Genomic DNA, 12,423 nt, shown 5'->3' with positions numbered 1-12,423 from the left:
GCAGGGATCTTCCACCCCCATCCCATAGGCACGTCAGGCTTTCCGACTGCTCTTCCATAAAAAAATGAAGGGGCTGCAGTTCTGCTTCAAACAGCCACTTCCTGCTCAGGTGTGTGCATTGCTCGGCAGAGCTGTGCAGTTTTGCAACGTTCACAGAGGTAATCAGAGAAAGAGGGGGAGACAGACAGACAGACGTATGCACACACGTACAGAGAGCTTGGAGACACTGGCCAAGCAGGTAAACGGAAAGGTCCTGCTGAGGACAGTAAGGGAACTAGGTTATTATTAATTATTAATTATTATTATATTGTATATACAGCCCTATACCCAGAGGTCTCAGGCTAGTCCCACTAGTCCATGAACCACATACCACTGTTAGAATTCCTGCTCCATGATTGCAGTCATGGGATTTTTGTCTACCACATGACGGTATATGTTTTGACTGCACAGAGTGGGAAGTGACAAAGACAGGATGTTTGTGTTACTGTGTTTCCTGAAGTGGGACTATTGTCCGTCGTTCTTTTTCTCTTTGCTGTCTGATGCTAGAGAAGGAGGGAGCCATGCTGCAGTGCTCCGTGTGTGTTAATATGTACCGGTAAGTAAAGTAGATTAGCCAAAATGCTGAGTTGCTGAGTCACGCACATGATGCCCAAACTCTGCGGATCCCTAAGTGTGCTGGTGTTGGTTGGCATCGGTTGCTGTGATGTTCGGGCTGAAGAAAGCTTATGAAGCTCCTGAACGAATGATTAGCAGGGAGAGAACATGCCAGTCGGGCATGTGTCTCTGCCAGTGTCCTACTCGAGTGTAGGCATGACAGCAACTAGCATGTTCCAACTGTTTTAAAATGATTTTAGGTGGTTTTTAATTAGCTTATTTTAATTTTAAATCTTTTAAATGGTATTGCTTTAACATTTTGATGTTTGCTGCCGAGCTCCTTTGGGAGGAAGAGTGGGATAAAAATTACATATTTTGGGCACCTTCTTTTCATTTCAGTGGGAGAACTTCCTCCTCAGATTGTGGACTTTTGGGGCAACCCCGCCTTGGTCATCTCCCACCACACTCTGCCCCAGATCAGATATCTACACATTTCTTTTATAATATTCCCAACCCTCCTTTCTTCCATCCTGGAACCAAAGGCAGCATCCAGGTGGTCCCCAGCCAGGCACTGACCAGACTTCACACCCTCTTGGCTTCAGCAACAAGGTGGCCTCATGTAACTTAAGCCCACCCCTGCAAAGCCACGGATTATGTCCCCATCTCGCTTTGGAGTTGCTCTTCAGCCACTTTGCAATGGAAGAACAATTATTGGCACCTCCCTGCCAGAGGCTACAAACTCTGAATATTCTTAGGAACTTTGAGATCTCTGGAACTCATGTGATAAGAAGGAAAGAACCACTAAAGAAGAAAGAGGGGGGCACCCTTGTTTATTTCAGTCCAACAAATATTGCAAAAGGAATAACAACAATTACATCCAGTGTCTTCAAAGCAAGGTGCAGCAAATCCATTGAGGCCTAAAAGAGTTATGCATTCTTATTTCTTGAAAAGTGTCTCCTTAAGGAATGCCAGCCTATGAGAAGGGAAGGAAGACGGTGGGAATTGCAGAATGGGCAGAGTATGTTCCTCAAGGGCCACAGGTGGAAAAGCAAGAATGGGCGAGATAAAAATTAGGCAAATTGAAGGCAACAAAACCAGTTTACTTTCAAGAGTCCATGTGGTCTGACTCTCAATGGGTCACCCCTCCTAGAAGACTGTGGGGACCAGGCTAGAAGTCTCATGAACTGCAGCCAAAAATATGGGGCTCCTTATTTCAGATCAAACTGTGGCCATGCAGTTCCTCACCTGCCTCTTCTCCTTGCTGGCTTCCTCCTTGGCTGTCAGCAGGACCAGTCCCTCTCATCTCCTGTAGGAGAGCCACTACACCCCATCCCCTCAGCCTCTCTACCTCCTCTCAGTTCCCTGCTTCTCCATTTCCCCCTTCAACTGCTTCTTCCTCCCCCTCCAGCCTATTTCTCAACTCACTGCCCCAGGGCATCATGGGAAGCCCAGGGTGGAGCCCCAGAGAACAGCAGCTGGTTGTCCTGGACGTGGAGCTCCATGAACCAGGCTGCAGAACTGGAGCCTTGAAGGTATCGGGACAGAAAGAGGGTCTGGAGGAAACTGCCTCAGCAGCTGCCATTGCCATGAGGAAGGTCTGAATGCCCCCTGGAGCGCCTCATTCTCTGCTGGGGAAGGGATTGTAGAGGAAAACACAGCAACAAAGAACCAAGAAAAACCATCAAAATCACTGCAAGTAATGCTCAATCTCCTCATCCCTTTTTAAAGCTTTTAGTTGCGTACATCTGGCACATTTTTGATTAACACAAGCACATTTCTGAAAATCAGCTGCGAAGCACAATCAGCCAAAATCCATCAGAAAAACATGATTATTCTCAAATTCAAGTTACAGCTGTAGTCAGAATAGATGGGTGAGAGCCAGGATTAAGAAACATCCTAAACAGCATTTAAGGACGGGAGGGGATCTGAGCCTCTGCAAATCACAGCAAAACTTGGGCAGGCTCCTTCTGGTCTCATCTCACACACTGGGCTGGTATGAAACTGCAGAAATAAAGAACAGGAGTGTTTCAAAATTAAGCCAACATCATGGTGTGGGGGCATCAGCATTACAGAGCTCGTGGGAACCCAAAGGACATCTAGTCCAGCCTCCCAAGGAAAGCCACCATCCCTCATCATGTCAGATCAGACCTAAGATATGCTAGTAGTGTCACCAAAATGGGCCTGCAGAGCAAATGCCTGCAGAGGGCAGCTCAAGCAAGTGAGCAAAGCTGCACACTTTGGGGGAATACCGGAAGGACACAAAGCAGTCCTACCAGAAGGAAAAATCTCTTCCAGAACCCAAAATATGACCCCTCTTATTGAGATCCTGGGGAGAACCCATTTGCCAGATGGAGGGGATCCTCTGTGGAGCTCAGATGAAGAGACAGAATGAGTCACAAGAGCGATTTTCAGCTCAATGGACACTCCAGATTATGTCACACTTGGAAACCCCAAGGGGGGTAACAGGAGCTTTTCCCCATTTGAGGATGTTCCGCAGACCTCCTTTGCCCGCACCTGCACCCCCACTTACCCTTGGTGGAGCTGTCGGACCCCTGGTCATTTGCTGCAAAAGGGAGGAAGCACAGGAGTCAGGATCCTGGGGAGCGAGATCCCATCCCCCCAGCCCTTCTCCTCCCTCCTTCCAACCCCATCCCAAATCAGGCTCAATCTGGGGAGGGGCCTAAGAAGAGTTCAGGGACAGGCAGCCCAGAGGCAAGGGGGCTCAAGGACAGCACTTGAGGGAGAAGCAGGTGCTGGAGGGCAAAGAGATGGGCACAGCCTGGCATGGAGGCAGCAGGGGACTAGAGCGGGGGTGGATGCGATCTGGGCAGAAAGGCAGAAGGAGTGGGGGAGAGCAATGGTGGGTTCCTAACACCCACAGACTAGAGCTAACCAACCAAATCTTTAGCTTCAGGTTCTAGTAGATTACACCCCCAGAGATCCCTCTCTCCCGCACCCTCGACTCTTCCTCCTGCTCCTTCTTGGAGCCCCTCCCTCAGCCGACAGTCTCTCTGCAGCCTTTTCCTGGCCCTGAGGGACCCCTTGCTGTCCACAGACAGGCTGAGCAGACAGGCTGAAGCTTTCCATCAGGGTCTTGGGCTTAAGGACCAGGCCACCACCAGGTTTGGTTTGGTCTGTTTGTAATGTGTTCCTGCTCCATTTTGGGGGGAAATATGTCAGAGAGAGAAAGGGGAGGAGTCACTCACTTGGGGTTTTTTCGTAGGCTGCTTTCTCGCTCCGTTTCCCTGTGAAGACAAAAGCAGAAGGTCAGAGCTGGAAGGGACCTCCAGAGGCCACTCAAATCCATTTCGACAATCTGGCTCTCAGATGCTGAAACCTTCCCAGCACATGCTTCTCTTGTCTCTTCCACACACCTCCAAGGAAGGGGAGCCCAGAAGGGGAGCTTCTCAAGGAACTCATGTTACAAAGAAGTAGAAAAAAATAAGGAAATTAAATAACAAAATCAACATGAAAGCCAGGCAGTGGACAAATTCCAAGAGGCTGGAAGGAAACATTATCCAGTCCCTTCACTCATTCCTTTTCAGATTATTATTTCACTCCCAGCAGACCCCTAAATTTGCCCAGAGAGGGTGGGGAGAAGAGATAATGAACTTTAACAGTGCAATTCTAGGCAAGCCTACTCAGAGGAAAATCCTATTCAGTTCAATACAGCGTCCTCCCAGATCAATATTTATTTATTCATTTATTGAAGATAGCAGGGCGGTTCACAACATAAAAATCCGAAATGAGAGCACAAAATACATAAGGAAAAACAAACCAGTAACTCTGCTCCCACAAACACATTTAAAAGGCCAAAGGCCTGGTTAGAGAGAAAGGATTTTGCCTGGCACCTAATGATTTGTAAGGAAGGCTCCCTGGTAAGTGTGCACAGGACTGAAGGCTTAGGATGAATTAAAACATCAGGTGGGAAGTGAACTTCCTGAGCACAGAGTGAGCACAAAGTAATGGCCAACAGGACTTTTGATTCATGTTCAAAGGGTGTTTTATGGGGAGGGGTCTCTGTAGGGATGCCAGCGACAGTTTCCAGGAAGCTCCACCAGCACATTCCCAGTTGGAGGCCAGGACAGAAGGACACAGGAGAGGCAGAAAACATGTCCAGGGTTTACTTACTGCGGATGATGAAGATGATGATCCCAGAGATCCCAGAGACCAGCAGGATAGCAGCCACGACGGCTCCCACAATGAGCCCCAGGTTACCTAAAAGGAGGCAAGAGACATTTTTATTCAGACTGGTGGCAGGAGCTCCCCAAGGCCTCAAGCAGGAGATTTGAGTGGAGGTGCTGAGCTATGAGCCCGGGAGGATTTTATGTGTGCAAAGCAGGCCCTCTTTCTCCCTCCTAACAGGCCAAGGTCTTCTCTGTAGTGGCCCCAATACAATGGTCCTTCTCCCCACCAGAGTAAAGGATCAGAGGTCTTCAAAATAACCAATTCATTTAAGGAAGACAGTTGACAGGCACACTCATCACAGACTCCAGACTTAAAAGCAGGTCTCCTCCTGTTCAGGCTCTTCCGCCTTCTCTGTCCTGACCCTGAGAGGAAGGGATTCCCTCCCCTCTGAGACCCTCCCAGGGCCCAGCATTACAGGCCTTCAGGGAAGGCACAAACATTTAGAAAAAAGCATCTTGTTTAGGGTTGCCATATGTCCAGTCCTTTTCCAGACTTAAAATGTCTGTCCAGACAAAATTTTTAAATGAGGCAAAATGGCCAGTTTTTTTTGTTTGGGTGGAATCTCTGAAGTCCGTAGTGAGTGAGCCCTGGTCCCCTCTGCCCTGCCTGTGGGAGTCTTTGGCTCAAGGGCCGCTCCCATAATCCTCACTAGCCTGCCTGTGAGAAGGAGAGGTGGGTGTGTTGGTGGGGTTGTGTGTGCCTGCATGCGCTCCTGCGAGGGAAAAGGGAGTCTTGCTCTTAGACATTCTGCTTTGGTTCCTGCAGGCGCAGCTTTCCTGGCGGTGTCTGTGAGACAAGCATTGTTATTAAAATTCCTGCTTGCCCTTCCCAGCGGTGTGCGGGTGTTTGGGCGAAGTGGAGATGAGTATCAGTTTTTCTAGCTGGGCACGGGTGTGAGGAGGAGCGAGTGAGAATCTTTATCACTGTGAAGGACAGTCAGTCCCGGGCTCCCTCTTTTAAGTCCGTTGCCGCTTTTTCAGTCACAGAGAGTGTGAGTAAGTCAGCCATGTGGAGGAGGTCGTATTATTTTGAAGAAATAACACGTCTGCCCACATTCTGTGGCATGACAACAGCTTGGGCTTAAAGTCAAAAAGGTGGCAGCCAGTTTTTACCTACGACATCCAATTTGAGTTTAAGGCCTATGAGACACTTGCCAGAAAAGGCTGCATCTCTGCTGAAATCTACAGATTCCAATTCAGCTGCTTCCCTTCAGAGACACAGACAGGATCCATGTGGGGTTCCCCCTCTGAGCTGTGCTGCTGCTGAAGGGAGGAGTTGGGTGGAAATCCCCCTCCCAGAGCCCACCCCTCCCCCTCCTGCCTGTGTCTGTCTGTCTCTCATCAGGCTCCTTCTCCCAGGCCACGTCCAGAGGCTTCTCCAGGCTGTCGTGATCCACGCGGCACCGGAAGCGCTCCCTCTCCTCGGGGTCGATCTGGACGCTGAGCAAGAGATAGTAGGTCCCGTCCGAGTTGGGGGCGACCAATCCTCGGAGGGTGCCCTCCTGCCAGACCTCCCCGTCCTTCACCCAGTTGGCATCAATCTCCTTGGGGTAGAAGCCGTGGACTTGGCAAACGAGGGTCTCCAGGCCGTCATAGTCTGCCTTCCTGGTCACCTTCACCACCGGAGCCTCTGCAAAAAGGGCCGCATTGGGGTTAACAGAGAGACATCCACAACAGAAGGAATCCTGTATTTTTTAAGAGGAGAGGAGCAGGGACCCAAGGGGCAACCTAGTCAGAATCTCACACCTGCAGAAATTAAAAATAACTGCAAATAAATGGGATTTCCTCAAGCTGCCTTGGCATCTTCCCCAGTCAGTGTCTATGCTGGAACTATTTTTAGATGTTTACCAAAGCAGACTCCTTTGGGAGGGAGGATTGGTACAAATTAAATTAATTTGTCATCTTGCAAAGCTCTAACACTACTCAAACATGACAACTTGTGGTTCCAAGATTGTCCCAGGAAGCTGCCTCTAGGCTGAGGGGGCAAATTTCACCAGGTCCCCAATGGTGGGATGCATTCAGATCCTTCGAAGTTGCAAGTCATGAACTGAGGGCAGCTCAGACTGATCCTGGTTTCTCTCTTGAGGGGGAAGAAATGCTGGACTCGCTGCTCTCTGTTCTCCGGGACTTTTCAGCTCCATAGTTATTGAACAATGCCAACAGCCCTGGGGAAGACAGAGCTCCTTTCTAGTTCTCCCGCCTGCCCTTGTTGTCACCCTTGAAAACACTTCCATGTGGCTTTTGGGGTGAAATCCTCAACCTCAACAAATATGCTCAGTGTTTTTGGGGTGAATTATCACGAGGCCCCCATAGATGAATTTGCTCAGATCTCTCTAAGCACGGCTAATACGTATGTGTCATTCCTCAAAAAGGGAGGGTGCTAGAATTATTTCATTTTTAATTAACGTTAATATCAGCAAAGCTAATAGAGAGAGACAGGAAGAAAGCCAGTCAAAACACTTGATCATGTGACTGGCCCCTGTGCCAGATTCCTGAAGGCGGAAGAGTGGACTGTACCATTTGAAGGCACGGGGTTGGGGAAGATGACATTTCTGAATGTTCCCCATGGAAAAAAGTAAAATTCCTCACAAATGAAAAATATAAGAAGGTAGAAGAGGGAATTCCCATACTCTTTCACTATGTGCAGGTTCTCTGCTTCTAGGCCACAAGTGGCTAACCTACAGACTTAGTGAGGGGGCTGCATCCATACTTCATGGGCTCCCCACACATTTTCTATTTTAAAAAAGGTTAATTAATTTAGTTTCAAAGACTTTCCCCATAAGTATATAGGGGGAGGTGGGGCACATTGATACACCAACAATATTTCAATATTGAGAAACGTTATTCGTGTTGTGACATCACTAAAACGTGTCTATACAAGTGTGAGTATGACAGTTGCGACCGCGCTGCCCGCCAGTTCGCCATTGGCGTTTGACGAGAGTAGGTGTGTTTTTAGCGCGGCCAACTAAATAATCACGTGAAATGTAAAAGTGTTCCAATGCATGCTGTTTTTCGTTGTCTAGTTAAGATTTTAAAATACCAAAGGTAAATTATCCCACTTAGTAATCAGGATTACATATTATTTTTATATAAGTTCAGTGGTTTTATTGTTAGTTTTCTGAAAATGTCCACTGGGGCACTTTGATACACTAAGACACAGGGCACATTGATATGTATAAAAGTGCCCCGCTAGTGTACAATAGTGCCCCAATATACAAGTTTACATGAAATCTCTAAACTCTACGCGGGGCTGCCCTTGAAGCTGTCCCAGAAACTCCAGCGGGTGCAGAATGCTGCAGCGAGGCTCCTCACGGGTCTCTGCCATGGGAGCATATTCACCCAGTGCTTTTCAAACTGCACTGGCTCCCGGTGGAGTACAGGGTCAGATTTAAGGTGCTGCTTTTGACCTTTAAAGCCCTTCACGGCCTAGGACCCTCGTACCTACGGGACCGCCTCTCCCGGTATGCCCCACGGAGAGCCTCAAGGTCCATAAATAGCAACACCCTAGTGGTCCCGGGCCCTAAGGAAGTTAGATTGGCTTCAACCAGAGCCAGGGCCTTTTCAGCTCTGGCTCCGGAGCCTGGTGGAACGCTCTGCCTCATGAGACCAGGGCCCTGCAGGATCTGATTTCTTTCCGCAGGGCCTGTAAGACAGAGTTGTTCCACCTAGCCTTTGGCTTGGAGCCAATTTGATTCCCTCCCTCCCTCTCTTTTTTCTTTTCCTTCTCCTCCTGCGATGAGGCTACATTTTAATGTTCCATTATTTTAATGTTGTATTTTATTTTTGTTTTTAAGTTGTAATCATTCATTTTGTTTTTATTATTGCTTGTAAGCTGCTCTGAGCCCGGCCTTGGCTGGGGAGGGCGGGGTATAAATAAAAATTATTATTATTATTATTATTATTATTAAACTTATTTCCTACTCATGAAATTTGAAAAGAAAAAAAACTGTTGTTTACTATGTGGCCAAAGTCATTTCTAAATATAATATATGAGCGATTATCAAGTGTCATATCTCAGGAAATATCCAGGATCTTGTGTTTGTCTTCCCCATTGTAGAAGATAAGGCAAGCATTGATTTCAAGGATGCTGTTTTGCCAAAACCAAATTTTTCAAAGGGCACATCTCGAACATCATCTCTTTATACTTTTTCTTTTGACTTCAGTGGATATAGAATGTACACATTAGGTAGTCCAAAAATAGTAATTTAAACAAAATGCTTAGAAAAAATAAGATATTTCCTTAACGTTTAGCTTCTATTGCACATTAATAGAAGCTAAACGTGAAGGAAATATCTTATTTTTTATAAGCATTTTGTTTAAATTACTATTTTTGGACTACTTAATGTGAGTTCTTATACTTTTTAAAGTTTTTCCAAAGTTTTTTTTAATGGATAGGTGTTTGAGAAAAGATTAATAGAAGTTATGAAGTTTTGTTAAGAAAACCGGCCATAAAGTCTATGATATGTGTGAAACACTTAGTTTTGATGCATAATTTAAGATTTTTAAGTAACAAATTGAAGGGCTGATTATGATCTCTCACAATAAAAATTGTTTTTTCATTAAATTTTTGTAAATAATTACCATTCTCATACAATTTACACTTTGTATCAAAGTGCTCCGTAGTTGGGGCAGAATGATACAAAACCCATTTTTTACTCAAGTCATTCTATTCTTATTATCTTCTAACTTTAATGGTTCTTTTGATTGCTGTTATAATATTGATTAGTTATGCCATGCATAAAGCAATTTTTAAAATTATTTGACTCATTTTGGTACATAAAAGGTGAGACATAATTTTTCTGCATCAATCTGCCCCACTTTCTCCTACCCAAGTGTAAAGGCCGAATGTTTTTCTGTATCCCGCCTCAAATCTGTCCATTTCAATTTTATTTTTTTACTAAATTTAAAACGCATTCTGCTTTCCTGGCCCCTTCCCTGCTGTTTCTTTGTGCCCCCTCCCCCATTTGTCTTTTGCCATCCCTTATTCTAGCAAAAGGGGCATGGGGGGGCTCTTTTTAAGCATCTCCCCCCCCCCACATCATACTCTGAAGAGACCCCCTTTCTCCTCCCAGGGAACCAAATTTATTTCTGCCTCCCCCACCAAGAAAAGTGTTTGCTGTTTGGTCCAGAAAGGAAGATTGTTAAGGGGGGGAGGGGAGCTTGTAGGGAAACTGCCCCACTGAGCCCCCCTCCCCTCCCCCTGCTCCCCCTCTCACCTGTCCTCAGCAGAGTCTCCTTCCCGTACTCCACGTATCTCTGCAGCCACTCAATGCAAATCTCCTCCAGGTAGTGCTTATTGTACTGGTTCCCGGCCAAGTCAGGATCCAACTTCCTCTTGCTCACTTCGGCCTCCGTCTGGGCTGCCGTCCAGGTGCGGGTCTCCTTGTCGAAGGCGATGAAGTCTCTCCCGTCATAGCTGTACTGCAAATGCCCTCCTCCTTTGCGCCCGTCTGACCTCAGCTCACAGCCGTACATCCACTGAAGGGTGTGGATCCCTGGAAGGACCAGAAGAGGCCCAGGAGGTCAAGGGGGGTCAGAGCAGCCCCTCCCCCATCAGCAAAGGAGCCCAGGAAAAAGGATTTATTTCCCTCAGACTCAGGGAAGAGGCAGCAGCCAGAGGGGAGAAAAATCAACCAGCATTGTATCTTTTTGAAGGCTCACTGAGGCAAACACTACAATCCTGAGCCTATGAAGCCCCCCTTTAATTGCCCCCCCTCTCTCATCGCCTCTCCCCCCCCCCAATTCCTAGTGGATTCTCCCAACTCCCTGGAGGCGGGGGAGGGGTGGGGAGCATCCCTTGCAGGGTCAGAGGTCACAGTCTGTCCCTCTTTCCCCCCAGCTCTGCTCCCTGGATCTTGCCCCCCCGTCCCCCCCCCCAGAAAGAGGAAAGGGGCAACATGGAAGGGGGGCACCCACACATTGGGGGCCCTTTCAAGAGAGAAGGTCTCCTCTTCCCCTCCATCTCTCTCCCCCCAGCTTCTCAATATCAAGGACCTTTTCCCTAAAAGGAGGAAAGTCATGGAAGGGCCTTCGGAAAAAGAAGTTTCCTCATAGCCACAAGGGGGGTTTGCCCCACTTCAAAATGGCCCCCCTTCTCAGCAGAAGCCAGGTTGCCCTTGTCAAAGATGGCGGGTCCCTGCATCCCCCTGCCCACCCCAGGGGGCGACCACCAAATCTTCAAAACAACAACAACAACATTTAAATAAATAAATAAATAAATAAATAGTGTTTGCTGATGTTTTATGTACATTTTATGGATTTTTCCTGATTTTATTATAACTTTCTAGGTTGTATACTATCTTGATACACTTTTATGGAAAGTATATATTATAAATACTTTAATAAAACCTTCAGTCAATTGATAATAAAAGAAGAGCTGGTTTTCATTAGCCAGTCCATGTCCACCTAATAAATCCTTCTTCAACGAACACAGTGGTACCTTGGATGTCAAACGGCTTGGCTCCTGAACACCGCAAACCCAGAAGTAAGTGTTCTGGTTTGCAAACGTTCTTTGGAAGCCAAACTTCCAACACAGCTTCCGATTGAGTGCAGGAAGCCGCGCCTTGGTTTTCGAATGGTTCCGGGAGTCAAATGGGAGTCGAATCAACTGACTTTATTGGAAGGCAGCTCAAAGATTCAATACATCCCATTTATTGCTGTGGAAAGAGGTGCCATGGATAAATTTTGACCTCTGTTACTTCAGTCACAACTGGTTGAAATGGAAATATACATTATTCTGCTCTCATTCAGACCACATAACTGTGAGATGTTCTTATATATGCTAATGCTCGTGACTTTTAAATCTGCTCTTCAATTCCAGTATCTGAAGCATTGATGTGGTGTTTTCACTTGGCAGGTGGCATCACCCGGCACCCGCTGAGACCCCAGACCCCCCTGGCAGGGCCCACGGGTGCTGAGGACCCCAGCCCTGTCTCCTCTAGGCCAGCCAGCAGGGACAGCAGACAGCCATTTTGATTTCCCACAACAAAACCATGGAGAGAAGCTACGTCCGGCACCCCAAGACAGGATGGGAAATGGCAATGGTTGCTCCTGGCCATGCACAGAGTTCTGTTGCTCTTTGGTAGCCTGAGGGAGCTCAGCAACGGAGGAGAGGCTGTCCCAGAGGATAACAGGTTGCTCTCACTTCTGATTTAGGCTTCCCCTTTCATCTCAGGAGCCTTTGGCTTACAGCTGGATTGAGTTTGGGTATAGAATGTCTTGCATTACAGAAGCCTCTCTCAACAGAAATCCTGCTTTCCTGGGCTGGATTCAGCTAACACAGCTAGTCTAAAAACCAAGTCTTACTTGCACAACTGGGGCTTTCTCCCCATCTCCTTCCCCACAAATCAGCTGGGGGGGTGGGGTAGGGATGGGCTGGGAGAAACCCCAGAAATGTGTGCGGGGGGGGGGGGGGAGGGAAATTGCTCCCTCTGGGAAGTAGAATTATTGTAACAGTGCTACTTTGGAGTCCTCCCTCTAGAACTACTCAACATATTGAAGAAGAAGAAGAAGAAGAAGAAGAAGAAGAAGAAGAAGAAGACAACCATGTCCCAAGGTGATATAGTTCTTTTTATGCACTCAAACAATGGTTTGTGGTTGACCTATGAAAACAACAAACCAAACCACAAACCCCACCAGCTGG

At 47.2% G+C, this 12,423-nt stretch overlaps 1 pseudogene across 1 annotated transcript in view; it reads right to left on the bottom strand.

Annotated features, from left to right (window-relative positions):
* Positions 1-1,404: 1,404 nt before the first annotated feature.
* Positions 1,405-12,423, bottom strand: part of LOC308469886 (major histocompatibility complex class I-related gene protein-like) — a 79,762-nt pseudogene continuing 68,743 nt past the window's right edge. The window contains exon 8 of the transcript XR_013991600.1: positions 1,405-2,595. The product of XR_013991600.1 is annotated as a major histocompatibility complex class I-related gene protein-like (transcript). The remainder of the gene's footprint in view (positions 2,596-12,423) is intronic.

The sequence above is a fragment of the Podarcis pityusensis genome (genome assembly GCF_964106645.2).
Source record: "Podarcis pityusensis genome assembly, chromosome: 2".
Classification (NCBI taxonomy): Eukaryota; Metazoa; Chordata; class Lepidosauria; order Squamata; family Lacertidae; genus Podarcis; species Podarcis pityusensis.
This window is presented reverse-complemented; position numbering and strand designations above follow the sequence as displayed.